Here is a 27,281-nt window from a genome sequence, read left to right on the forward strand (position 1 = left end):
AGAGTTCCTCTTCCTCTTCGCTCTCTACCTCTTCATAATGCGGGCTGATGACAATGCCCTCGAGCTCTGAGGAGGTCAATTGCTCGTATACCTCTGGTAAGCCACCCAGTCTCTCAGCCAAAGAGGCATAATAACCTCTTTCTGGTTCTCCCGTGCTGGAATTTATAAACTCCAGTCCCCTTAAATTCAAAGTCTCATTCACCGACTGTTCGTGGTCTTGGGTCTTTCTCCTGACCACGTCTCCAGATAAGTCCGTAAAACATGTCTGCGTAGCTACCGACACGAATGAAACCCGTATTGGTTGCCGCATTTTACAATATATTGTGAGGGTGAAAGTATAACCAGACAGCACCACCCTCAGTGTCTGTCGGGTAAGGAGCCCAACTTTGTGTGAGTGATATTTAGTCTCCTGTGGAGCCGAAGCTGAACTTTTAGAGGGGGCTAGTGGGCTCCAGGGAATTCTTCTCTGAGAAATGAAGTTTAACATGTCAGCTATTAACTGTTGGGTAAGGTGTGTGCACACCATCACACAGCTACCCCACACTAGTATTGGGGAAAAAAAAAAAGAGTAGAGAACATGGTCCTTTGCAGCTTTGCTATCTACTTATAGAAACTATGCCCAGGGATGCTTGAAAGCTGGGAGATATTCATTTCTCATTACTTCTCTAGAACAGCCAGCATATAGCATGCTGCTGTACTGCACATCTGCTGGCAGCCAAGTAAAACCAACATAAGCCCTGTTTGCTGAAGAACCCTTACAGGTGCTACTGATATCAAAATCCACTCTCAGTTTTGATTAACAGCCTGGGAAGCCAAGCAGTGCTGTGGGAATGCCATATCCAAAGCACAAGACAGGAGGAAGAGGCCAGAGGAAGAGGAAACTTGGGGAATATTAACAGCTTTAGAACGGGCTCCCACCTGACATCCCACTCTATGGAGTGGGATCTTGCTAATCCAACTCATTGGAGCTGTAACGCTATTCTTAGTAGTAAAAAATCATGCTGCCAAAGACTGTCAAGTATTTCTCACTAATAATAGACATTTTCACATAAGGTAATAAAACATAATAATTGTAGTTAACTTAAAAATTCTTACACTGACAATGAAGGTGATAGGTTAGACACACTCTGTGTGTCTTGCACAGTGTCATTTATATTCACTCGTTCTGAAATAGAGGATTTCCACTTTTGCATATGTATTGTTTTGGTAAATGCTGCTGGTTTGATGGTTCAGCAAGAGATCTGGCTATGAGTATTTTGGAAGAGCCTAGATTTTCATCTTTACTGGGATGAATATGCAATAAACAAGATACAACACAATGGGAGAAGCTTGAGAGAAATATCTTATATGGCTATCTTAAACATCTGCTTGTGAACAGCATTGCAGAGAGGATGAACTACATGGACATCAGGTGTGAAGCAGTGTAGCTGTTCTTATGTTCCTAGTGGCCCTGGTAGGAAGAAGCAGCTCCCCCTGGAGCACCTTTTAATTTTAACACTCATATGAATTTTGAAAAACTATTTTTGCCATTTGGCACAAAATATGGCTATTACCGCCCTATTTCTTTGTTATCTTTCATTATCTCTGCACACTGCAACAGTGTGTGTCTGAAACCAGTGTACCAGACTATGCTCTTGGGCACTGCTGAGTAAGAGGCCCTTTGAAATCCAGTGAAAATACTGTTCACAGGACATGTTGAGTTTATTTTTAAAGAGCTTAGCTGTGAAAATGCAATGCAAATGATTCAAATAGTCAGTGGTAAATGCTGAGAGGAAAATATTTGTTTGTATAAAGCCAGGAACTTTCCACTGAGGGAAAGCTACTATGACTTCGGCATTTTTCATCTGTCTTTCTTGGCGCACTATCAGGGATTGGCATTTTTCTTTACAGGTTTCAATTCTCCTGGCAAACACCGATCAGCTAAAAACCATGTTGTCACTTAAAGGTGGATACAACAGACAATTATCGCTTTCTTATTTTTAGGGAAAACTGATGTAGGGGGAATTAAATTATTTCCTTAAGGTCAGGGGAAAAGGCAGGAGAGAATGGAAGAATCCCAACTATAATTTAATTCTGAAACAACTTCTAGTGTTTTGAAATGAGTTTTCTGAATACCCAAGCCCAAACGGTACAGGAGGTCAGGAGGTCTGTGGAGTGGGATCTTCTTCCAGAAGGCCAGCCTGAGTTTCTCCTTTTCTTTCCTCACAACTGACCGGTGATTCCTGGAACCTCAGAAATCTGCCTGCCAGCCTTTTCCCAGCATTTCCACCAGGGATTTCAGCTGTGATTAACCAGCGTTTTCTGTTGATGAGACATTTTGACAAAACACCTCCGAAAGGCTTTGGGCCAGTCTGTTTGCACTGTGCTGTAGTCATGAGGCTCAGTCCCCACACTCAGAGTGAATGCAAGAGCTCTTCTGAAGAGTTTGAGAAAGCATCTTCTCCACCTCCTATTAGAAACATGTTAACAAGGATTGGCAATATCCATATAGATCAAACTCAAGGTCAGTAACAGCAAGTGGGTGGTTCCTGTGGGCTGTCTTGAAGAACAGTAAAGAAGCGTTTTCCCAGATGGCATGCCGAGCAAACTGCCTCTCACAGCTTTATGGCTGGTGATATTGGCATTTTATGTCATATTGAAGTTTATGGCTCTGGACAGGAAACAAGCAGCAGCATGAATGGGCAGCCAAGTGATGCTGGTGTGCCTCGGGGGAGGAGTAACAGTGCTGCAGGTCAGATTTTCACCATTTATGATATGACATTAAAGAAAGATAATTGAGCTATGAAGCTAGAAATCCTCAGCTCTTTTGCTTCTTGAAGAGAATTTTAGTGGTGCTGAAAAGTGGCAGATTGGCAGCCCTCGAGTCTGGAGTCCTTTTGTTTATCAAAGAGCAGGTACTGTATGAACAGCGACAATATGTTCTTGCTCTCCCTGTAAACTTCCAGGGTGATGAGACTGCTTACTTACAGTCTTTTTCATTTGCTTTATTTGCTATTAGACTGCCTTCAGGGTAGTAAATTTTATTGGTAATTTTTTGTGTGCACTGAGTGTATAAGTTGAATTCAAGCCTGCTCCAAAACCCGCTGGCATGGGTGGACAACTCTTCATTGGTATAAAAGAAATTTGTCTGGAGCTTTATGAATGATGATGAGAATCCTTCAACTTATGGCCTGTAAGCTGCCAAACATCCATTTGACAGCATCATCACCTGAAGGGCCCATAGCCTAAGCATCCTGATGGCCTGCTGTCAGGTTCACCAGAATGATTCCGTCTTTAACTTGCAAATGATCACATCATATGCCTTCTGGTCTCCCTCAAACGACTGCAACTCATAACATGTCTACACACCACTAAGTACTATGAGCAGACTCTCCTAAACCAGTAATGCTAACAAATAAGAAGCTCATTCCTAAAAGTCTTGACCTTTCTTGAACTGCAGGTAATAGCTGCCAGCTTCCAAGTGCCCTGAGCATGTTCTCTGCCTTCAGTTATTTCCCTGTATATATGTGAGACACCCAGGGGATAAGGGTGTAGCCATCAAGCCCAGAAATGTCCTCTTTTTCAAGTGAAATAACAAAGTAATAAAAGCCATAGGTATGTATGACTTTACTAGACACTGGGTTTTATAAATGTACCAAGAGGTTTGCATAGAAAGGTGAGAGATGTATTCAAAATAACTCGCATTCTGCCTTTCCAGACTAAATAATTATTTTCTATTCATTTAGATGTATTTCTTAACCTAGATCTTTGGTATTTGTGACTTCATTGGCTACTCTTGACTTGGAAGTGATACTTAGGCAAATGAAGATAGTGTCTCAGAGAAAACCCACTCAGTCCAGCCAGCTTTATTGTGCCTAGATATCAACATGTTAAACGTCTGCTGTAAGCCGATTGTTGCAGTTTCCTCCATACTACAACATAGGTACCACAAAGCCTCATCTGTTCTGTCTTTTTTACTTAACATGAGCTGAATTATCTGTTGGAAATGCCCGTTTGCTCTTTGCATATAAAAATAGCTTAGACAATCAGCTCTAAACCAGAGACCTTACTTTTAGGCAATTAAAATTAGGTGACAGCATTCCTACCCCCAGTGTGCAATATAATCATTAACATTTGTAATAATGGCATATAGAAGCAATATTCACCTTTCTTGGCCAAAGCTGATGTAGGTTGTACAAAATATTTGTTTTGTCTGAGTTATTCCCGCTCAAGTGACAGAAGGACACTTCTGCTTCATAGGGGGTAAATCTCATATCTTAGTCGGGGAACAGAAGAAATTTACTTAGAAAACCTAAACTGAATGAGTTGATTGATAGGGATCACTTAATGTACTGCAATACATTCCTTTCTCAGCTCTTTCTTTTCACCTGCCATGAAAAAAAGTCTTGTTCTTGTCTTTGGTTAGTTTGGTGGATATTTTACTTTAAAAAACTTCTAACTTTATACGAAGTACGCACTTCAAAGTTTGTATTAAAATTTAAAGGGTTGTTTTGGTGCATGAGAACAGTGCAGCTAATGTTCGCTTGTTTTAGGTTGGTCCTTCCTGTTTGAGTTAGGGAGCTTAGATCTTCTATACCCTACCGAGAGTGAATGTTTAGGTATTCAGAGAGATCAAAGTTTAAAGGATTCCCAGGGATTTCAAGAACAGACATTTCCTAAAATAAAAAAGTCCTGAAACCACTGGTCGGAATGATGAGCTAAAAAGCAAAGGAAGGCTGAGCATAAAATGAAAAAGCAAAAACAAAGAATCAAAATTTATGCACTTCTGAAAAAGCCTTTTAGTGTCAAAGGTCAAAACTCATCTGTTTCTCCCATCAGCTTAGTCTTAATAATAGAAATAACTTTTTAAAAACTCATAGCAGAAATCTTACTACACTGATTTACAGAGAGTTAGGATAGATTTTAATCCTTAATCCATTTGCCTGTGCATGAGTATGAGCATAACACATGCTTTGTGGGAACCCTTGTGATCAAAATCTAATTCAGTAGCTGGGCAGTGGAACCACAGAAGCAGAAGCTGAAAAATGTGTTACCAGTAAGTCATCTTCTCCACCTCTTGTTAGAGCAGGACCATTTCCAGCTAGTGAGTGAAAACCTGTTTTTCCTTGTTACGTATGACAGACTTCTTTTCCTGAGAAGATTTCCATAATTCATAATTTCATTTTATAATTTCAATGAAATTTCTTATTCATCTTATTCTCTTCACTTCTTTGTTGGACCTCTTATTACAAGTTCTCTTACCCTTACTCTTCAAGTCCATGTAGATAGCTGTCATATTCTTTCTTACATTGATGAATTATGTCTTTTTTTTGTTTTACTTAGTAGGATCACTTGTAAGTCTTGTAAGTCACATGTCTTTTTTTTGTTTTACTTAGTAGGATCACTTGTAAGGTGCCTATGACCTAACTCTAGAAAACACAAATTGAAACAGGTTACCTAGAGAGGTGGTAGATGCCCCATCCCTGGAAACATTCAAGGACAGGTCGGACGGGGCTCTGAGCAACTTGATCTAGTTGAACATGTCCCTCCTCATTGCAGGGGGGTTGGACTAGATGACCTTTAAAGGTCCCTTGCAACCGGAACCATTCTATGATTCTAAGTCTTATCTTGGCTTATAGACAACGATGTGAAATATGGGTGTGTGGGGAGGATAGCATGAGTTTCTTTCACTTCATAATACCTATAGTATATTTTCTCAGCCTCCAAATTATATTACATTTTGATGCTGCAAAATGAAAAGTATGTGGAGGGAATCCAGCATAGGAGGTCATGTCCCAAACGCAACGCACAGAGCTCTGTTTAAATGCAGAGCCTCCAAATACAGGTGGATACAGTGGGTTACAGCAGTTACACAGCTTTGCCTGGGATGGCAGGAGGGGAGGGTGAAAGAGAGGAGCCAGCATTACAGTACCAGTAATGCTGCACATTAGATATAGTATGTTTGCAGTAAGGCGGAGGGTACTTCAGACTCAAGTAAGTACTGCAACTTTAAGTGGTGACATATTGGCTGAGGCAACTAGAAAAAGCTGTAACACACCAGGCTTGTTTTAACTGGAGTTTTGATTCGTTGTTTTGGTTTTCTACCAAGCAACTAGCTCATCACGTGCCAATGCACCAAATTAATTGGGGAAATTTTACCATGTAAACATTGCAGCGCTTGCTCTTTTCCCTCACACTTAGGAACAACAGTTGGACTTAAGCTTAGCTTCAGAGAAAAATTACATACCAATTTACAGCTTGATGAACAGCCCTCTTTTTCCACCTGATTGCTGCAGGTGTAGCTCCACTATGATGACAGGAAACAAACTGAAGAAGGGTGGAAAAGTGAACATACATATTTTCCTCTTTGCTTTTTCCGTAAGTACTTTAAAGCAGGATTTAATGCCAAGTTCTAACATAAAGGTCTCATAGAAAGAGTGCTTGCTGTCAGCACTCCAAAAGAAATCCACCTGTTCAGCCCTCACTCCAAGAAAGTGTTGGCAGCACTACAGCGAATTTAAGTAGCAAACAATGGTTCTGTTCACTTGACTTACTTAATTTTTAGGACTGTCCCTAATGAGGTCCTACAGATCTTAAACTCATGGAGGAGCAGCATGTTGAGCTCCTATCTACTGGGTCTTAATGCTTGAATTGAGATCTGGGTAGCAATGCTTGTACAGGAGACAATCTGTTATCAGGCAGAGTGACAGATCTGAATGCAAAGAAAAGAATATGGGGGTTGTCTGGTTTTGAGGGCTTTTTGGCTAACATAAAGCACTGATTCGGGTTCCCTCTAAAATTCTGCGCGGGCTTTAAAAAGCTTTGGCTTAAGGTTACAGTGGAAATCAACCTTGTACATGTCACTATTTCAGTATGCTGCATATAACTGTGTTTCTACAATGCTGTTGGGAGAGGAGCACAGTCATCTTGTGGAATGCATTGTCGGGGGGGGAATGAAAATGAAATCTCTTTCACTCTTTGTTGAGTGTTGTCATTACAGCTCTCCTGGCCTCTTTTGTTTTGACTAACTATGAACGAATACAGTTAATCCTTTGTATGTCTAGATTTCAACCAAAGGAGAATTTACCTGCAATCTCTACTCCTGTATGTGCAACCTCAGAACTGTGCAGTGTGTCTAGAAGTGAAGAATACCCAAAATGACCAGGAAATGTATCCAGTCAACAATTCACCAAGTTTTTATGAAGTACTGTTCAGATTGTCAAGCTTTCACTAGCAAAATATTCACTACAGAAAACTTGATGTGCTTCTTGCTGGTAATGTCCCTGGAACGAAATCCCTTCATAGGCGTATTACTTCCTGCAGATCAGTGGAATAGGTAATTTGAGACCTCCAGAGCTACTTGTATGAATCTAGCCCAAAGATTAAAACTTCGCTGCTAGAGCAAATTCTGTGCCTCATCCCATACTGACCTAAGTGATAATGTACTAACATTTATTTTAATGAATAAAGATTGTACTTCAGGGCAGCTGGCTGACATTTGCTCATCCTCTTGGGAAGAGTAGAGTCATTTATGAAGGATTTGGCCTTTTTCTACTTGTTTTATCTCCCAGTAGGGGATAGAGGATCCCTTTGCATATGAAGTGGACAGTACTGTTTGTTGACTAACATTATAGAGGAGCCACAGTTCTTTTCCCTAGTAACTTCAGGAGACTTAAATGTAAAGGTCAGAGCTTTCCTTTTATGTTGAATTTCTGTTGCTTTTCAGCAGACTTGTGAAGGATTCACTGACCAGTTCCTATCTGTGAATGCTTAAGTCAAATACACACAACTCCTGCTTCTTTTCTCAAGGTCAGGCAGTTATATTCAGGGAGCTACATGAGGAAGTTCTACAAAGCCCATTTTTATATTAGAAGACTGTCCTGCAGCTGCTGTCTCTGTTCACTAAGCTCCTTGAAGCAAAAAGCCACTCCTAGTAAAGTTGTGGGCAGTAGTATAAATCCATCAAATGAAAATTAATTTCAACTTCTGCAATTAAAACTGCCATATGGACCTGCAACTTTTTAAGATGGAAGCTGAGGCAGTTAGAAGACCAATATTAGTGTTGTTGCTGTAAGAATAAAATAAAAAATGTATATCCTGGGGAAATGCCTGTTCATCTTTTACTTCCCTTTACTAGGACAAAACAGTCAGGCCTGGATTCATCCTGTCTAACTTCTGGCAGCTAAGAGCATAGTAGTCACTTGAGCCTACATCTGTTGTCAAAAGATGGAGATAAACCCCTCCAGATGATAATTCAGTTTTGAGGTATAATGAAAAGCCCATCTCATTCAAAGCCCATCTCATTCCACTGACCACTGAGAGTGACCTTAGACTTACCATACGCTCAACCTGACTTCCTCAAAAAAAGTCCCAGGGGTTAGATGGAGTTATATAGATTAAAGCCAACTGAAGTTTCACCTGGTGATAAGTATAAAACAAATTGTTTTGTTTCTAGATACGCAATTGCTTTGAGTATTTGAGCTGGAGGAAAGATGAGAGAATGTTTTAGTTCTGAACATTAATTCCAGTCTTCTGTCTGCATTAGAGATACTCCCCATTATCTGCACTTGAAAAATAGGATGGGTAGGGAGAAAAAGAGAAAGAGAAACCAAACATTTAAACAAAAACACACAGGAAGTTGGATTTGGAATTAAAAGTAATGGAAAACCATTGTAAACTTCCACTGAACTACTGAAAAATGATAAACAAACCATTATTTTTTATTAAAAGTATCACAGTTCTTCCCCTCAGACAGCTATTTTCTATTTAAAACTGCAGGAACATGGTTGACCAATCTTTAAAAAAGGTGAGAACTCATAAAGTAAAGAACTAATAATAATAAAGGCCTGATGTTCAGTAATCTGAAACCACAACACAAATACTAATTTTTGAGAAGTTGCAATAGATCAGTCAGAATCAATACTGGTGGCATATGAGGACAAAAGGAAATGTAGCTGTAGGTCCATCACAGGAGGAATGAAAAGATGGTTTGCAAAAGTGGGAAACTGAGCAGGCGATGTGTTTTAGGCAGGTATCTTGTGTGCTGGAGATTAGAGCTACGGAGAGCTAATGTGAGACACTGCCGTGGGACTGGTGTCTGCCCCTTCTGTCAGACTCAGCTATAATGAGGAGCAATGTTGGTCCTAGAGTACTGATAAGTGGTGACAACATCCAGTCTGTCAGGGGAGAGGACAGGGTGTTTTCCTGTCCGCTTGCCCCCACCATGACCACTAGAAATGTGGCACTGTCTACGTCAGGGACTGCTGCCAGACCCTGAAATAAGCCAGCAAAGCTCTCACAGTGACTGCAGGCTCAAGAGGACCGTTACAGCTCACACCTCTGTATTTACCATGTCCTCCTTTCTTTTACAAGCTATAAAGTCACATCTGAGATGATGTACTTTCATGCTTGGTGGCTTACGGACGTGAAAGCCCATATCAAATAGAATTGATCAAAGTAACTGGAGAAACCAAACCTGGCAGCAGCTTGTCTCTTGGGTGCATTTTGTCATCAAGTGCTCACAGAGAGTTACAGACTTAGCTGGCCCCACCTAAGAGAGCGGCTTTGTGAGATATTCTGCTGTGCAGCGATAGAGACGGTGGTAAATAGCATTAATGGTGAGTGACAGTCATGCCCTGTTTTCTCCACATCACCCAGCTGTGAGTCAGTTGCCTTCATTAGGTGAAAATTTCTTTGGACTTTGCATAAGGCTGAATTTTTGACTGAATGATGCGGTGCATAGTCAGAGAGCAGGGATCTATACCTGTTGAGGCAAATGGACTGGAAATTTTGGGTTATGCATATACACAGAAAAGAACAGAAAGAAAAGGAATGAGCATCTGTGAAATCTGGCACACACAGGATTCATCTGACTAGACATAATCCATAGCACAACTGCGAGGGGAAGGGTATACTTCAGTCAGTAAGCTACTTTATTAAAAATGTAAATGACACTAGAGCTATAGAATGAGTGCCAGCATTCCAGCTTACTCGGGAAGATGACAGGAAAGTATGATTGACAATTTTTTTTCTGCAGTTTAAATTCTTCTTTTTTCAATATCCAAAATATAAAGCTATGGGCTGTAGAAAGTGTTTATCAAACCTAAAAATGAGCAATTCAAACATTTGTGTGAGCCATAGTACAGTGATAAATGAGGAAGAATTTAAATAAAAGCAGTACCAGTGGTGGTAGTAGTATTTTCAGAAAGGCTGAAAAAGGGCATTGCTTCTGTGATCTTAAATATAGGGATTGTTATAACAGATAAACACTTGAAAAGCCATAACATGAAAATGTAGGTGGTAGAGCTGACAGGATTAAATCAGTATTTAATCCTGGACCTGTGAGATATACAATAGAAAGTCTAAATAACTGATGTGATTCTTCTATGTGTGTACATAACTGTGGGTGCAATTCCCTGTGCAAATAGCTTACAAAAGCTTTGGGATATTCCATAATTATTGCCACTAAATATTGCCACTGTGAGCTGTGATTGTTATTAATCACTATTTTATTACTGTCATTGTAAAGCTCTAGAAATAGACACATCAGATGTAAATCAGCACTGCTCTGTTGACTTTTAATTTGGTCATGTCAATGTGCATCATCAAGGAGTAGTTCAGTATTTGGACACAGATATAAGGGCAGCTTCCTACACATGAGAAAATGTGTTTATCTTTTACCTGAGATATATTAGTATATCACCTTTTCCCTCACCATTTTTAAAATGTGTACAATGAAGCAGATACATATCTGTAAAATATCAAGCATTAAGTTAATATAAATTCAAAAATTAGCAGGTGGTAAAAATGAATTTATTATTAGATTCCATAGTATCAGCTTTTCCTGCCTGATGAGCTGATGCTCTGTAAAGCTAAGATAGTGGAAGCATGAGATTCATCTTTGCTACATGAAAAGGCAGGTTTGATTTTCCATGTGAATGATGTGGCTTGTGCTGTGGTTTTGAGATCATTGATCAGACCTGGTCAGAGAGTTGCTCCTCCTCATACAGGAAGCCTTGTAGGGAGAGGGATGCTGTGGCAGGAGGGGTGCTGCCAGGGTGGCAGCTGGGAGCCCCCATATGCACCAGGGCTGAGCCAGAGCCCCCAAAAGGCTCCAGGGCACTTCCTGCAGCAGCATGGCTGTCTTTTTGATGAGCCCAAGACACCTTCTGAAAGGGTAGGGCTCACAGCTTCCATTTTCTAGTGAATTACAGCTCATCTGTTTGCTTTTTGCTCTACTGAAACTCCCCGTATATTTTCCATAACACAGGGTGCTCCCCCAGCTCTAAAGATATGGGGCATTTTAGGTGCTGAGCCACCACAGGAACAGCCACATGTCAGTAAGGGGGCTCAAAGTTATTATTCCTGCATACACAGTATCTGCACTGCCTGGGGATCCAGTTCTTCTGGATTAAAAGAGCTATAAATGTAAGGTATTATTAGCACACAGCTTTGTAGTGAGCCACCCTCAGGCCACATTAAGGTTTTTGATGTTTCTCAGTTGCAGCCTCTAAAGGGATCTTAGCACGATTTCAGAAAAGGAAAGAAGAAAAATAAAGAACCTTCGATCTCTTTTTAAATAAAAATGAAAATGCTTGTATTTTGATTTTGATTTCTGTTTGGAGCTAATGTTTTGTTAAGATGCAGGCTGAACATCTTGATTATTCTCTTTTAAAAGTGACCTTGATCTTTTAAAAATGTAAATTAAAATAAAAGACCTGGTGACCTTTTTATTGAGGTCTCCCAAGAGCTGACAGGAGCGATCCTTGTCTCCTAGTGTTGCAGGAATACCTCCTGCTAGGGAACACAGTATCAGACTGCGTTAAAAATGCTCCGAGGGCCATATTGATGAGGGGAAACTCACTCTCCACGGCCTTTTTAACATTCAGCAACAGCATAACTTGTTTGTTTCCTCTGTGTTGGAAATGTCAACAAATGTCACCCAAGTTCTTTGCTTTCCTTTCTTATCTTTTGACATATTATTTGATATGTGTGTGAGAATGTAGAGTATATTAATAAAGGAGCTTTATTCTCCACTGAATTAACAGAGTGAGTGTAAGGCTGTACTGAAGAAAGGTTTCTCCTATTAGTTTTGCCATTAGGAAAAAAATAATGCTCTGCAAAAGACTTACCGAAGAGAGAGATCAAAAGAAGACCTGTTAGCTCATAGTGGTCTATCCTCCTTCTAGCATGGGGTCTCTGTTCGTTACTCTAGGATTTTCCTTGTGACAAATTTTGAGTGCTTTTTCCAGACCATTTAAATATGCTTTTTAGCAATGCAATTCCCATTGCTTTCCTGGGAGACTATTTCACAGTCAAGGCTTCTAGGATCAAAATTTCAGAATTCCTTAACTGTCTTTCATACCTAAATAAAAATTTCATAAATTACTTAATTCCCCAAAAGTGAGATTCCCAAAGGTTCTCAGCGATACCGATAGCCTGTAGGTGCCTTAGTCGCTTTCGGAAATACGTCTGCAGTTCCTAAACCACTAAGATTCTTGAAATTGTAGCTTTTGCCTTTAATGAGGCTGCTGATATTCAGATTAAATTATCCTTTGAAAACAGTAATTTATTATTCATTATAGCACTAGGTACATAATATAATTATAATAGGTAGAATATAACATTTAACATTTATAAGGCACTTTTTGTACTAGTATAGTTATTTAATTAGGGCAGTGCGGAGAGGCCCTCAAAGCAATTGGGTTTATAATTTACACATACTACGTGAATGCATAGAAAGAAACAATTTCAGCCCAAACAGCTTTCAAGTATGTTGACAGGACAGAAAAACAATGAGGGGTGAAAGCCTTTGCTTTCATTGTAAAGACAGAGAACTCACATAGAAGAATATTAAGAGACTTTCCAAAGGACAAGTACCAGTTGTCTGTGACAAAGCAGTGAAATTATGACTCTGTGCATGACAAGATCAACTTTCCATTTCAACTTCAGCTGCTTTATACACACTAAGTTCTGATGATTTATATACCTCTGCAAAGTGTTAAACAATTTTTTTTCATCTTTACCAGTCAGATGTTTCAACTATTTGTAGACAGTTAGTCATTGCTATATATATTTCGGTTTTGTTTTGTTTTTTATTCCAATCTGTTCTCCTAAAAAAAATTAAATAGTTCTGTTAAAACATCCCTGGATCCATCTGTGAAATTATACCCTGCAAAATATTTAAAGACTATGCACCAATGATGTGCTGTCTCCTTAGTGAAATGTGCTCTGACTGCAGTTTTCAGCAGCCAGGGTGGGACATGATGGTAAGGTGAAGCTCCAGGCATGCAGCCATGCCACTAGCAGCACTCCCCAGTCTCCCGTCTTTCTTCCAATTTCCAGCCATGGAAATTTCCATGAAAACCTCATGAAAGCAAGGCTATGAAAGGTCAAATATATACTTTATCACTCCAGGATTCCTAATGTCAGGTATCAGGAATGTCCTGAAGTAAATCAATTCTCGAAGTAGTGTAATTTTAAACAATTACTATTATGTGAGGGTGAAAAAAACCTCACAGGAAAAATAACAAGTCTTGTATAATTCTTCTATGTTTTATTAATTTGTGACCACATTAAACCACCCACTTAAAGCCCCATAGCTAACTTTCACCTTCCTTTTGCACTACAGGAAGGAAAAACTGTTTAAAACTTTATATATGATTGGGAGACTCAGAAGGGGAATCTCATCTGACCTTAATCCTGATGACCAAACTTTGTTAAACTGGTGGAACCAGTGCACATTATTCTTTTACTGAATAATTTAAATGTAGAATGATGAACAAGGTGTTAAATGCTGAAGACTTTAACTGATCCTAGTTACAACACGCCTACAATTGACGTATAACTGGAGTCAAGGAGTCCCCAGTTCTTTGCATTTTTTTCTCCATGTTTGCTCTGTCAAACTTCTCATTCAGCTCATTTCTGTACAACAAGAGTGGAGGGAAGCTTGGTAAAATCAGCCCTGTCATTAAAGAATAGTCTTCCCATACCAGCAATCTCTTGCAGAAATGACAACTCCTTACAAGGAACCAATACAAACATAGTGGTCTGGAAATGCTTGAAACCAGTGAATTAGGTACCTGAAATGAGATGGGACCTTTTGCATTTTCTCTCAGCTCTTTGTGCTTTGATTAATCGTTTGCTTGCATTTTGATAAGCAGCTGCACTGTGTGAGTGTATCCGAACCTTGAGATGCTTGTATTATTTCAGTATATTGCATCATAGGGGAAGCAGTTTCCAGATGCTTCCTGACTCATATTGGTAAAGAAGTAACTCACACTTTTACTGGATTTTAAGGATGGTAAATTCCTAGAAACTGAAGGCTCTTAAGCAATAAACACTTTATTAAGAGAAGTTAGATTTCTTTTATGCTTCAACAAAACAGCTGTGGTTGTCAGCTTATGAACAGTTTGACCAAGGAGTTATTTTGGCTGTAAGATGGCTTTGATACAGAGATGTAAGCTTTCTGTATTTGAGATGAAACATGCTGTAAATAGTTTGGGCTTGTATGTCACTGCAGAAATGATGTACCCAGTTCCAGAGGTAGCAACAAAACTTGTTTTGTTTTCAGGGCCTCATGTACTGGAGAGCAGTAAAGCAATTCACAGGTATTCCTACAAGCTCCATAGCTGATTTAGGGTGTGCCTTTCTGTTTGCAGGTTTCCCCTGTGTCTCTCCTCTATCATTTTTCATTGCAGTGTTTGACGATGTTCCTCAGCATGATCTGTGGTCAAATGGAAGTTATGATACTTGAGGGAAATATTTCCACATATCTGATTAGGTTCAGTCTGTTTTCTGAACATGTTTGTGGCACCCCTGTATTCTGTGGCTCTTTGCATTGTGCCAGACATGCATCTGTATCTCTGGAGATGGAGCTTTTCTTTAAATGTTGGAATTACTTAGATTGTATTCATAGGCATTTTATATTCAGCACTTTTTCTGGAAAGACATTCATTCCCGATGGTTTTTACTCTTCACCTTTTGCCAGAGAAAATTTTCATGTTCAGGCAAGGGGCATTGCTGCAATGAACCACATGCACTGAACCATCAGGCCAGGAAAGATGGGAAGTCGGGACAAGCCAGAGAGATTGAACTGCCTACCTTTCATTCATCTCCATGCCATAACAAAGCCTATTTTATCACTGTTCTCACTTTCCCTCCTTCAAGTGATGAGCACAAGTCTACTTTCCTCCTCCTCCCCACCCATTGCACTCCTACTCCTATGATAGGCTTAGGAAAAAGTGAGATGACGACTTCATTTGCTGCCATAATTTATCTAAACTGAAAAAAAAAAAAAAGAAAGAAAAAAATTATAAAAATTGTGCAATTTAAGTTAATTTCCAAAGTGGGCAATAATCTTGAAAGAGGGAGTCTAGGACCCTTGCTTCCCTGACCATCATTTGGTTGCAATCATTCTCAGTCATTTTAACAAAGGACTGATTTCCAGCAATGGCTTTACCATAATTTATCAACCAGTGCAATCTGACCCCCGCTTTGTGTCTGGAATATTGATTTGTGAAAGTTGACTCTTCTCAGCTCTGCTTGGTACCTGAGCCAGGACTACAAAGTGTGATGGATGGGGAAAATTGTTAGCTTGTGCTCTGGAGAGAGATATTTGCTATAATAAGAGCCAGTTTGACAGAATCATCTTCACTAGAAATTAATTTCCTTATGAATAGAGTTCATTATTGTAGAATCCGCTAGTCTAGTTACTCATCTCCATCATGTTCAAAGTTGTGTATGAGAGAGGTAATGTTGCAGACAGCGCAAGGGCAGAAGCTGTTCTGGCTCTGCACTGAGATCAGGAATGCCCTTTAGATAAGTAGCATAAAATTATGCAACCAGTTTACACCACAGAATAGTTGAGTTTGGAAGGCACCTCTGGAGATCGTTTAGTCCACCTGCCTGCTCAAAGCAGGGTCAAGTAGGACAGGTTGGCCAGGACTCTGTCCAGTCAGGTTTTGAACATATCCTAGGATGGAGACTTCTCAACTTCTCTGGACAACCCATTCCACTGTTCAACTGCCTTCATGGTAAAAAAATTTTTTCTTATGTTTAAATGAAATTTCCTGTATTTCAGTTTGTGCCCATTTCCTCCTATCCTGTCACTGGATACCACTGAGAAGACTCTGGCTCCATCTTCATTATTCCCCCTCTCCCTGCCCCATCAGGTATTTGTACACAGTGATAAGATCCCCCCCAAGCCTTCTCTTCTCCAGGCTGAACAGTCCCAGCTCTCCCACCCTTTTCTCATAGGAGAGATGCTCCAGTCTCTTAACCATCTTCATGTCCCTTCTCTGAATTCACTCCAGTATGTCTATGTGTCTTTTGCCCTGGGGAGCCCAGGCTTGGACCCAGTACTCCAGAAGTGTCTCACCTGTACTGAGTAGAGGGGAAGGATCACCTCCCTCAACCTGCTGGCAGCACTCTGCCTACTGCAGCCTAGGAGGCTGTTGGTGTTCTTTGCCACAAAGGCACGTTTCAGACTCATGTTCAACTCAGTGTCCACTAAAACTTCCAGGTCCTTTTCTGTAAAGCTGCTTTCCGGGTGGTTGGCCCTCCATTGGCACAGCTGGGGGTTCAGGCTATTGTACCTGTACTGGATGTTGGAGAAGATCCAGTTGATCTCTTTCTCACAATTTCTGATGCTGTGCGGTCTGCTGACCTTCTTCCACAGCTTCATCACTTGGTGATGCAGACCCTTCACCAGTGTACACAGGTGGGCAAAGGAGCCCATCTCCCTCAGTCCCAGTCCCACCATGAAGTCCCAGGCACCCCTGCAGTCCCAGACATGAAGAGTTGTATCCTCCCTCAGGAGCTCGGCCTGAGGTGAAGTCTCTGATGTAGCAGGGGTAGTTGCTCCTGTGGGTGCTGTGGACTGTGCCCTGCCATGTGTCACCACCATCGCAGAACCCTCAGCAGAGGTTCTGGTCTCACTCTGTGCACAAACTGCTGTGTCTATTGGCTGCTTCTGTTCACTGTACTTGTGGTGTACACCAGCAAAAATGTGTCTTGCAGTTGAATTAACCATGTGAACGCTGACCTGTATTTAACACCTCCTATTGTGCTGTCTTATTTCTAAGTCCCAATATGTCATCACTAAAGTGTTACTAATTCCTTACATTGAACATTATTTTTTGAGTCTCAGTGCCATATACCGGGCAACATAATTTGCCTCTTAACTTGTTGGGGAAAATAAAGCATACAGGGGGATAGCAGCCACACGGAGGTTACAGACTAAATTATCAGCAAAGAAGATCAAGCACCCTAACCCTTAGCTCTGTCTGCATTATGTTTTGCTTTTATTTGCTCTAGTTTAGTAACTGTTTGCTGTTACCAAGGAAATGAGAGATTCCTTGGCATCTAGCACGCCCATAGTGCATCCTTACTATTGATGAATAGGAAAGGGAGCATGAGTATACTCCAGTGCATGTCAGAGATCCAAGAAAAAGCAAGCTATTGAAAAGAGAGAATGTAAATGAGATTATCTGAATGAAATCAAGAAATACCTTCGGAGGAGGTTTCACTGTTCTGATTGTTTAGGGCTCTCCAGCCAACTCAGAGATTTTTGATGATTCTTTGGGAAAATAAGTGTCAAATACTCACCGATGTCCTGGCAATGACACCCTGCAGAGGGCCTGCCACAGATGCTGTGTTCACCATCCCAATTATTATTGTCATCAGATGCCACTGAGTCCCTCTGTACTGAGGGAACTGAGACGTCCTTGTGACGCAGCTCCGAGTTAACATGATGGTGTACATTGGACAGGTTTTTTTGTCATTTTTGGTGCCTTTTTCAAGGAGTCTGTGGCTCAGAGGTCCATGTCTTGAAATCCTTACTTGCATTTTACTTGGGCAAACCTCCCACAGATTGTGAGAAAGGAGACTCCAGAACCTAGTCCAGAAAAAGGAGGGGACAGATCAATCTCCAGAATTCAGACAGACAGAACATCCTCCATGAGCCAACAGGCATGAGGTAGCATGAGTGGGGAAATATCAAGCAGTAACTGATCCCTGCAGGATGGACATTTACCTCCCCCTTCCCATTTCGAGTAGTCGTTACAAGGATGCGCGTGTGTTTGCAGACCTTGCTGCGAGTGAACTTGGAAGTGGGAGAAGGAGTTGGGTGTGTGTTGGACAGATGTTTCATCAGGAACCCAGGTTGGGCTGGGGTGTTATAAAATATTTCTGAGACTGAAAGGTGTTACGCTGTGAGTTGCTCGGTTGAAGGAAGAGATGTGCTTCTTGGGTCATTTAAACATACATGGGAAAATCAGTAGGAACTGTGAGATAGTAGGACAGACAATCCAGGAGTTATTTTTTATTTATTTCTGAATTATGATTCTCTGATTGTTTTAATCTCTTCTTTCATATGAACATCAATCTCCTGGGAAGAACTTCTGTGATTTCTCACACCATGTGGTTATAAGTATACAGATAGCACAAGGGAGGGGAGAGTACTTTTCTCCTATATTTAAAACAAAAAACTCAACCCAAGCAAGAAATCGTCCATCAATATGAAAGGCAACATCTTGTGATGGTCATGGTGAGGAAGGAGGGACTGTCAAGATCTCTCTGGATTCCAGCACCTCTCACATTAAAGTCCAGGAAGCCAGCACTTCTTCTGTCACAGTAGCAGATATGCCATCCCAGTTTTAGCCTTCTGCTTTGGGGGATGGACGCTGTGATCCTGAAGCAGCTCTGGTTTTATCCAGAGGCTCAGTTTACTTGACACTTTTGAGTCAGGGTCAAGTGTAACGGTTGTGCTGATCTTATTCAGCCTGTTAGCCTTTGGCAGCAGGCAAGAATAGCGTGTTCGTGCTGGTCTGCTTAGATTTGACATCATCCTTGGGTAGAACTGGACAAAGTAGATTGAGGCACCTGTAGATCCTGTCAAGCACAGAGCTGTATTTAATTAGCTCAATCTAATTCAGAGAGACCTTTGCCACACCTCGTGGCACGCACAGCTAAGTGGCATAGTGCTGTTACTGTGCAGTTGTCACTGAGCTCTGCGTCCTTCTGGATGTCCACTAACTGCAGAGCCTGTGGAAGCAATGAATAGCAGCAATCACTATGGACACTTTTTCCCCTTGCTGGAATATTGCATTTTTCCCTCCCTGGGACAAAAAAATGTATTTCAGTTTTCCATAACTTTTTCTGCTGCAGATAGGAAGCTTGTACTGCTCTACTGAAGAATGCAGCTGTTTGTTTGCTTATATGGGGGGGGGGTGTCATGTATATCAGACTGGTATTTTATAAACAGAGCTAGTTTCTACCCACTCTGGGTGCCATGAAGACAACGTGTTTTGCTTTGTAAATGTTCTACAGAACTCTTGTTCTTTCTTGAAACCACACGTTTGCCTTTCCACCTGAAAGCCTGAAACATCTTTCTGATTATTTCCTGAATTAATAAATTTCCCTGGATGACAGGAGGAGAATTTAAGAAGGGAAAGTCCGATAGTGTTGGATGTTGTTTTCATAATAGCCCAAAGGAAATTATATATACAGACCTTTGGGATGTGTTGCAATTTACTGAAAAATGCAATCTATTCTTTGAAGATGCTTATGAATAGTGAAGCAAGTGCATCTGTTGTAGTATGAGAATACCTTTAATTGTTTCCCCTTGATTTTGTGTTAATGCATCTAGACCTAAGGGCAGGAAGAGTGTATTGTATCCACTGCAAATAAATCAGTGCAATTAACTGCTGATATATGCAAACTGACCTTGAGACCTAATACATGGCTGCTTCCAATATCAGGAATCTAGTTTAGAACAGGCAGTACAGGGATCTGGCCCTGGATCAATGAAGGAACTGTCTTGAACAAATTGGGACCACAGAGGTCAGTCTTCTGAAAAACATAATTAAATTGGGCCTGAACTGGAAGACTCACACATCAAAGAACTGCAGTGATCAAATGATTAGGGGATGAAGGGGGGGGGGGGGCATCAGAAAGGAAGAAAGGAGCAGCAAAGAGTGTATGAGACAGCAGCTTTAGAGATGGTGTTTGAGAAACAGAGAGTGTTTAGAGGCATAAAAAAGGAAATTTAGTCAAAGGTAGATTAGGTAAAAAAACAAAATTCTTGAAACAAATACCAGGATGTATTGACACACACTAGAAAGCAAAGAGCATGTAAGGGAATGAGGAACAATAAAGAATGCAGAAAGACAATATTAGGAATGCAACGAGAAAATCCTTGGGTAATGGAGCCTGTTGTTTGCAATATAAATTTAAATGCAGCGTATAGCAGCTGGCCGTTCTTATCTGATAAGACTGTCATTCTGTGAGTAGTTGGTGAGCAGAAACTGCGAAGTGAAGCAGAATATGTATGTGAAATATTTGGGGCTTATATGTTTTGTTTTATCACATGTTTTCCCTTCATTTTAATTTTAAGAGACTTGTTCTTTTTTACTGACTTAGTGTCGGCGAAAGGTGCTATATGAAGAGCCCTGGGGATTGAAGGCTTCTGTTTCCTCCTAAATAAATATAGCAAGTGTAGCAGAAAAGCAGATATCCTCATCTTGCCTTCTACTTGCTTTCCTCTAGCCTCACCTGGAAGACTTTCCATCTTTCCTGGGACAAGGTCTATGCAGACCAGTCAGTGTTTGACAGGAAAATAGCAGTACCTTGTATGGTTTCACATTCAAAACCTTCAGCCTCATCAGCGTGACTGAAACGTCATGATATGCTTGTATTATTATTATTTATAAAGTAATATACTTTTGTCTATTTGTTTGTGGTTTTTGTTTACCTTCCATTTGCTTTCATGCTGATGTTTCCCTGTGTATCATTTGCACTAGTCAAGTTTTCTGCACAGCCAGGAGGGTTAGAAACATACTCCACTATATACGAACTTAGTACTGGTGAAAGCTGACACACTGAGCTATGGTTAAGTCATTGAAGTAGAAGGATGTGAGACGTCAGGAAAGCGGGCAAAGCTTCTTTTAGGAGCTTCTGTGCTGCACATACTTGGGGCAGCAGACAGGGCACCTGGGACTAGAGTCACTTCAGCTGTGCACAGACATCCACTGCCTCTGACTTCTGTTGACTGCCAGCCGTGGGATAATAATGAACCAGTGACTGAGCTAGAGAAAGGGCTGTAAAAGCTGTCTCTTATCTGCAATCTCCCTTTCAGTGCTGTGACAACAGACTTCCACATAAACTGTCTTTACACACACCCACAGTCTCCAGGTACCTGGCAAACAACTGATTAGTAGAAGTCAATAGATATATTTATCCTTGTCTTACAGGGGAGAAAGAAAAGTTAAGTGAAACTCATCCAAGGCTATGCATCAAGATAGTGGTAAAGTAATCCAGGAGTTAGCATTAAGGCCAGATTTCTTCCCCAGAGACGCAGGGTCATAGTATCTCCTTTCAATGTAATTACACAAACACTATCCATGACACTAGATTTGTATTAACAAATTGTACAGTGACATCTTATGTGTGGAAACATCACTGTGCAAAGAGAAGGTATGAGAGCTGAGAGAGCTGGGTTTTGCAAGAGGGACTTGATGAGTAACCTTGGGCAAGATATTTGAGCCAGATTGTTTCTTTTCTTACTCACCTGTAAAAACGAGATAGTAGTAGTAGTAATCTCTTCTGTAAAGTGCATTAAGAACCTGATACGAAAGAACAGGTATTATTACCAAAAGTCCATGCCTGCTTTCTCTTTTCTGTCCAGTGACACAGTAGTTTGGAAATATATAACTGTATAACCAGATGTGAAGTGGTCTACAACTTTAAAACCTCAATATTCACACAGTAGAAATAATGGAAATATTAAGTCCTCCAGAGAAACAGTGAATTATCCTTCTACATGGGAATCAGAAATTGAGAGTGACTAGAAAGAGATTTAATCTATTATCTATTTCTGTCCAAATTAAGGGACAAGAAATTACAGTAAAAAGTTTACCAGGCTGAAGAAAGACTCTGGAGGCTGCGGAGACCGTGTGTTGTGTCATGCAACAGCATAGCAGGGGTCACAGGTTTCCTTCTCAGACCTCTGCTGATTTCTTACCAAACCATAAGCCAACCACAACAACAAACCACTGGGCTTGTATTCCCTGTAACAGGGGACCTCTGCTACCAAATGCCCATGCTAACATGCTTAGGAATCCTAATCTGGGACATTCAGAATTTTTTTTTTTTTTTTTTAGTGTGGACTTCAGTTTGCTTTGTCCGTGTTTCATAGCATCTCCAAATCTTTGCCTGTGATTTTCTGTGCCCAAATAAATTTATGAGAAACACCAGAAAAAGATCTTTTTGTATGTATGCCTTGTTTTTCCTACCAGTGCCTCTTTGAGTGTAGGAAAGGAAAACTGCATGAAAGGAAAACTGCAGTCCGTATTGCAAATATGTCCTAAGGGGTACTGGACAGAGTTTGCCTCTAGGGCTAAATGAAGGGTCAATTAAAAAAAAAAAGGTAGCAAACCCAGATAAAGAAGAGAGTCCCAATTATAATTATCCCCTTTTTCCTTTGATGTGGAAGGAAATAAGAATATATAAAGGTTTTTATAAGAATTAAGGTAAGCTAGGGATAAAGAGCTACCTGAGGCACTGCTGTTATGGCCCAGAGATGAGGGGAATTTGGGTTCAGATAGGAACAGACCTTCAATTGTATTTGCAGAAAGCAATAGGGTCTGTTAATGGACATTTATGTTTTACACCGTAGGCAATATCTCTGAGAGAGCTGTATCTGTGCAGCTTCCCTATGTGTTCAAAATGAGTGAGAGATGGAATAACTGGTAACTTCTCTATTGTGCTGATAAAGCAAAATGCAGGACTGCTGTAAAGAACCAGATAAATAAATGAACTGGATGGCTAAAAATAGCAAAGGGGCTCAGCTTAGCTGACTCATGAGTTTGTAGGTGAAATCTGATGGAGACTGGCACACAGCATTAAAATAGGAGGCAAAGGTAAATGTTGGAGGGCATTAAATGAACAAACAAAACTGAATGGACCTGCAAATGGTCTGGGGGAAAGAAGAAAAAAAAAAAACAACAACTCAAGCCATTTCTAATTAATGCTGTTGAAAATGCTGTTCTGCATTTCCTGTGTCCTTCTCATTGGGAAATCACCATCCTCCACAGATGTGGTTGCACTGGAAAGCTCTAAGAAACAGATCAAATAGACCTGTTGTTGATGCAACACATGCCCATGCCTGGGGAACGGATTATTTATTCCCCTGGGCAGGAGCCACCAGGTAACTGCTCAGCTGCTTTGGGACTTCTCTTACCCCCCACCTGCAGCTTCTCATCAGTTGACTCAGGCAATTCAGGGACAGTGTCTTGCCCCTGAAGAAAAGCAACATTGCATGCAGCTGAAGTAAATACAGATCCACATGCACCTATCAAGTGGTGTTACCTAAGTCTATCTGTTTACTGAATGTCTACACTTGGATTTTCTAAATGGACTCGTTCTCTTCAGTTTGTTTTTGTATGCTTACAAGTAACTGTCTGCATGTTTAAATTTTGTGCACATTCAAAAAGCAAGCAGGTAGCTAAGCAGTTTTTTGTCCCAACAAATCAGACAGTTAAAGCCTGTGCTTTCCAGTCAGTAGAAGATAGAATAATGAAAGTGCAGCTATTTTCACAGGTAAAATCACACTTGTCAACAAAATCTAACTATGATTATTAAGGTTATAATGTGGCACTGTCATGGTTTAACCCCAGCTGGCAACTAAGTACCACACAGCCGCTCGCTCACTTCCCCCTGGTGAGATGGGGCAGAGAACTGGAAGAGTAAAAGTGAGAAAACTCGTGGGTTGAGATAAAGACAGTTTAATAGGTAAAGCAAAAGCTGCATGTGCAAGCAAAGCAAAACAAGGAATTCATTCACTATTTCCCATCGGCAGGCAGTTGTTCAGCCATATCCAGGAAAGCAGGGCTCCATCATGTATAATGGTTACTTGGGAAGACAAATGCCATCACTCCGAACGTCACCCCTTTCCTTCTTCTTCCCTCAGCTTTGTATGCTGAGCATGATGTCATATGGTATGGAATACCCCTTTGGTCAGTTGGGGTCAGCTGTCCCAGCTGTGTCCCCTCCCAGCTTCTTGTGCACCCCCAGCCTACTCGCTGGTGGGGCGGTGTGAGAAGCAGAAAAGGCCTTGATGCTGTGTACGCACTGCTCAGCAGTAACTAAAAGATCTCTGTATTATCAACACTGTTTCCAGCACAAATCTAAAACATAGCCCCATACTAGCTCCTATGAAGAAAATTAACTCTATCCCAGCCAAAACCAGCACTGCCACTCACAAGTCCTGGCTAGAACCAGGTAATTTTTTTGATTTGGCCAGAAGTTTTACCCACTGATATGTATCAGTCCATGTTGACAAAACCTATTTGTGAGATTGTTCAGGTTTCATGAGACTACTTTAAAAAAGGTATTAAATGAAGCATTCAAAATATTTGTTTCTGAGATATAATGTTTTCATTTTGAAATGATGTGTTTTGTGTAGGTATTTGCGTAAAGTAGCATGATTTTTAATGAATTAGTAAATCAAACATGCCTATTGGATTCAAGCTACAGGACTGAATTAATTTAGTTACCACAATCAGCATTCAGGAATTAAAAATTGAACCATAAGCTTCAGGACAGATACAAATGAAACTTACCTTGGCATTGAAGGTAAACATTCTAGAGTAAAAATTTCCATCTTCTGCAGAACAAGAGATTTAGGCTAATTGCTACATGGAATTTTAAGCCCATGTTTCTTTTGCTCTGTTCTCTGTGTGTGCATGAAGGCTTTTCAGTCCAAGCTTCAAGCGGCATGATGCCAGATCAGACAAGGTCTAGAGATTAGTTGTAATGAAGTAGTGGCACCTGTACCCTTTGGGTGTAAACGCTCTTATTTTGTTGACTAGATCACTAAATAATACTCAGATTTGCACGGTGTGTTTGCAGAAACAGTAGTTTACCCCCACTATAACAACGGTGTAGCTATTTCCACAGAATGGTGTTACTGTCTAGTGCCAGTTCTTTAAAAAACATCTCAGGAACATGGACCTTCAAGGTGCATTGAAGTGAACTGGAATGTGGCATCCAGGTACCCTGAATAGTTTTCCAGGTCTGCACCCTCATCAGCATTTACATCTCTGAGCTGTCCGGAATGCACTTTCCTGTGGAAACTAGTAGAAAGTCTGGCTTCCAAAGGATGTGTGTCCCTGACTGACCTATTCCTGGATTATATTAAGACTGCAGAGTGAGTTTACTGCTTATTAGACACTGGAGAACCTGTACAGCTCAGACCACCTTAACAGCAGAGTGGACTGCCTCTTGTCTAAAAAGGCTGAACTCAGGTTAAAGCCTTTTCAGCAGCCAGGATATTAATAATGTCTGTCTTCCATGTGGATTCTCTGATGCCCAACAAGAGGTGGACTCACAATGCATTATTTTCTTTGCAGAAGTCTAGTAAAGCTAATGAAGTGTCTCTCCTCTGTTTTCATAAAACTTACTCTATATTCTTGAAATGTGTGAGTAGTAAATATTTCTGAGACTTCTGTACTTCAGATTTTATCTGAAGTGATGAAAATGTCCCAAATGTATTGTGGGGAAGTGCTAGACAGGCAGATGCTCAGAAGTACACAGAATGTGTTCACTAAGTTTTATTTTCTCACAAAATGAATCAAAAGCTTGACTAATTTTGCCCGTTTCTTAAAACTGAATGGCTTATAATGATGTCTTCATTTCAGCAAAGTGCTAGTCAAAGTGAGGTGGGATCTAACAGACTTACACCTGGTTTCCTCTTGACTTAAGATCTCTTGCTGCATTTTCTAGGAACTAGAATGTAAGCACATCCTAGGATGTAGGTGCTCTGGGGGCACTAAGACTATTAGATGCACATACTGTCCAGGAGCCAGGCGTCCATATCTTCGGCAGAGAAGCTACAAATATATTATGTCTCTCCTGGAGCAAAACCACAGTGAAAAATATAAATCTTCATGTACACCACATATGTGAGCACATACACTTTTCCATTAGTGCTTAAAATGCCCTTTCCAGGTGATGTCTATACACTGCAAGAAAGTGACTCTAGGAAGGGAATTTGTGCCATGTATTTCAAGAGCTCACCTAAGCAGCACTTGCTAGTAGTTTAACTATGTCAAACAGAAACAAGATGCTGATATTTTTGACTGACTCTGAAATTTGTCTGATAAGATTTGGGGTTACTATTGTCTTTAAAATATTACAGATGTTAAACCTTCTTAGAAGTGTCTAAGGTTCTTTTTTTTTGCCTAAATAAGCTGAAATGTGAAGAGGTGAATAATTGCAGGGGTTAACTGTGCTGGAACATTAGCATATGGATTTGTTCTTTTAGGGTGTATGGAAAGTACTGCTTTTAATGGAAGAAATGAGATCCCTTAGTGAACTATGAGAAATGAAAGGATGAAAACATCTATCTGCATTAAAGCCTTGAGGCTCCTGTGCCAGACAGCATCAGTGTTATAGCCCTGTACTTCAGCAGAAAAGCTGCTGTGAGGTCAGAGCTTCCCCTACCAAAATCCCGCAGTGAACAGAGGTTTGCAGTGTGTAAAGCAGTGTGTGTTCCACTGTGCTCATAGCCTGGTGATGCAAGGATGCTCAGGTTGCAAGTGAATTACCTCTGACCTAGCTCTGCACCTAAATAGCTACATTGATAATTTGGGCTTTTGATAAATGCATTGCTTCAGCCTTGGGAATGGTAAAGGAATTGGGTGAAGTTAATACTTAAAAAAAGAAATAACATGACTAGTGTCAGGGAAAGATCAGGAAAGAATTATGAAAAATAAAGAAAAGCTTCCCAAAAATGCACACAAATAGACACAAGTTTTGCCAATGAAAGACTGAAAGAGACTGATATCTTCCTGTGTGTGATAGCCCTGCCTAAGAAAACATTGGGTTATTTCCTTGGGGATCTGTTGGATGGCTTAAATCAGCCCTCAGACTGAGCCCTCTTGAAAACTGCCTTTTATGGATTATCCTTACTTCTGTTCTGGATCCAGTTACAACCAGTTTTTTAAAGACTGCAAGCATAACAGAAATGTTCTTACATTTAAGACCATCCTATGAGTCAATTTCATTTGGAAGCATATACCTCTTTAGCATAGCTCTTCCTAAATACTACCAAACTAACACTTCTTCCAGGGCTGGGGAGCACAGGGCAGGTAGGATAGACCCCCAGCTGTTTGGAAAGGTGAAAACAAGGGAACAGCACTCAAATGAAGCAAACTGCATAAATGAAGCTCATGCTGGTACTGGGGTAGTAAAATATTTTTCGTTTCAACCTCGTTATGACTGCGGTATTCAAGAAAAAGTTG

At 40.6% G+C, this 27,281-nt stretch overlaps 1 protein-coding gene across 2 annotated transcripts in view; it reads left to right on the plus strand.

The window, feature by feature from the left end:
• LRFN2 (leucine rich repeat and fibronectin type III domain containing 2) overlaps positions 1-27,281 on the plus strand; it is a 233,929-nt gene that overhangs the window by 160,946 nt on the left and 45,702 nt on the right. The window contains exon 1 of one of the 2 annotated variants that reach the window (XM_009475065.2): positions 6,282-6,357. The exons of the other annotated variant lie outside the window; for it this stretch is intronic. The gene's annotated coding sequence lies outside the window, so the exon portion shown is untranslated. Of the gene's footprint in view, positions 1-6,281; positions 6,358-27,281 lie in introns of those variants that run through there. 2 annotated transcript variants of the gene reach the window in all.

The sequence above is a fragment of the Nipponia nippon genome, unplaced genomic scaffold (genome assembly GCF_047370975.1).
Source record: "Nipponia nippon isolate SJK-2023a ecotype South Korea unplaced genomic scaffold, ASM4737097v1 scaffold_4, whole genome shotgun sequence".
In the NCBI taxonomy this organism is placed as follows: Eukaryota; Metazoa; Chordata; class Aves; order Pelecaniformes; family Threskiornithidae; genus Nipponia; species Nipponia nippon.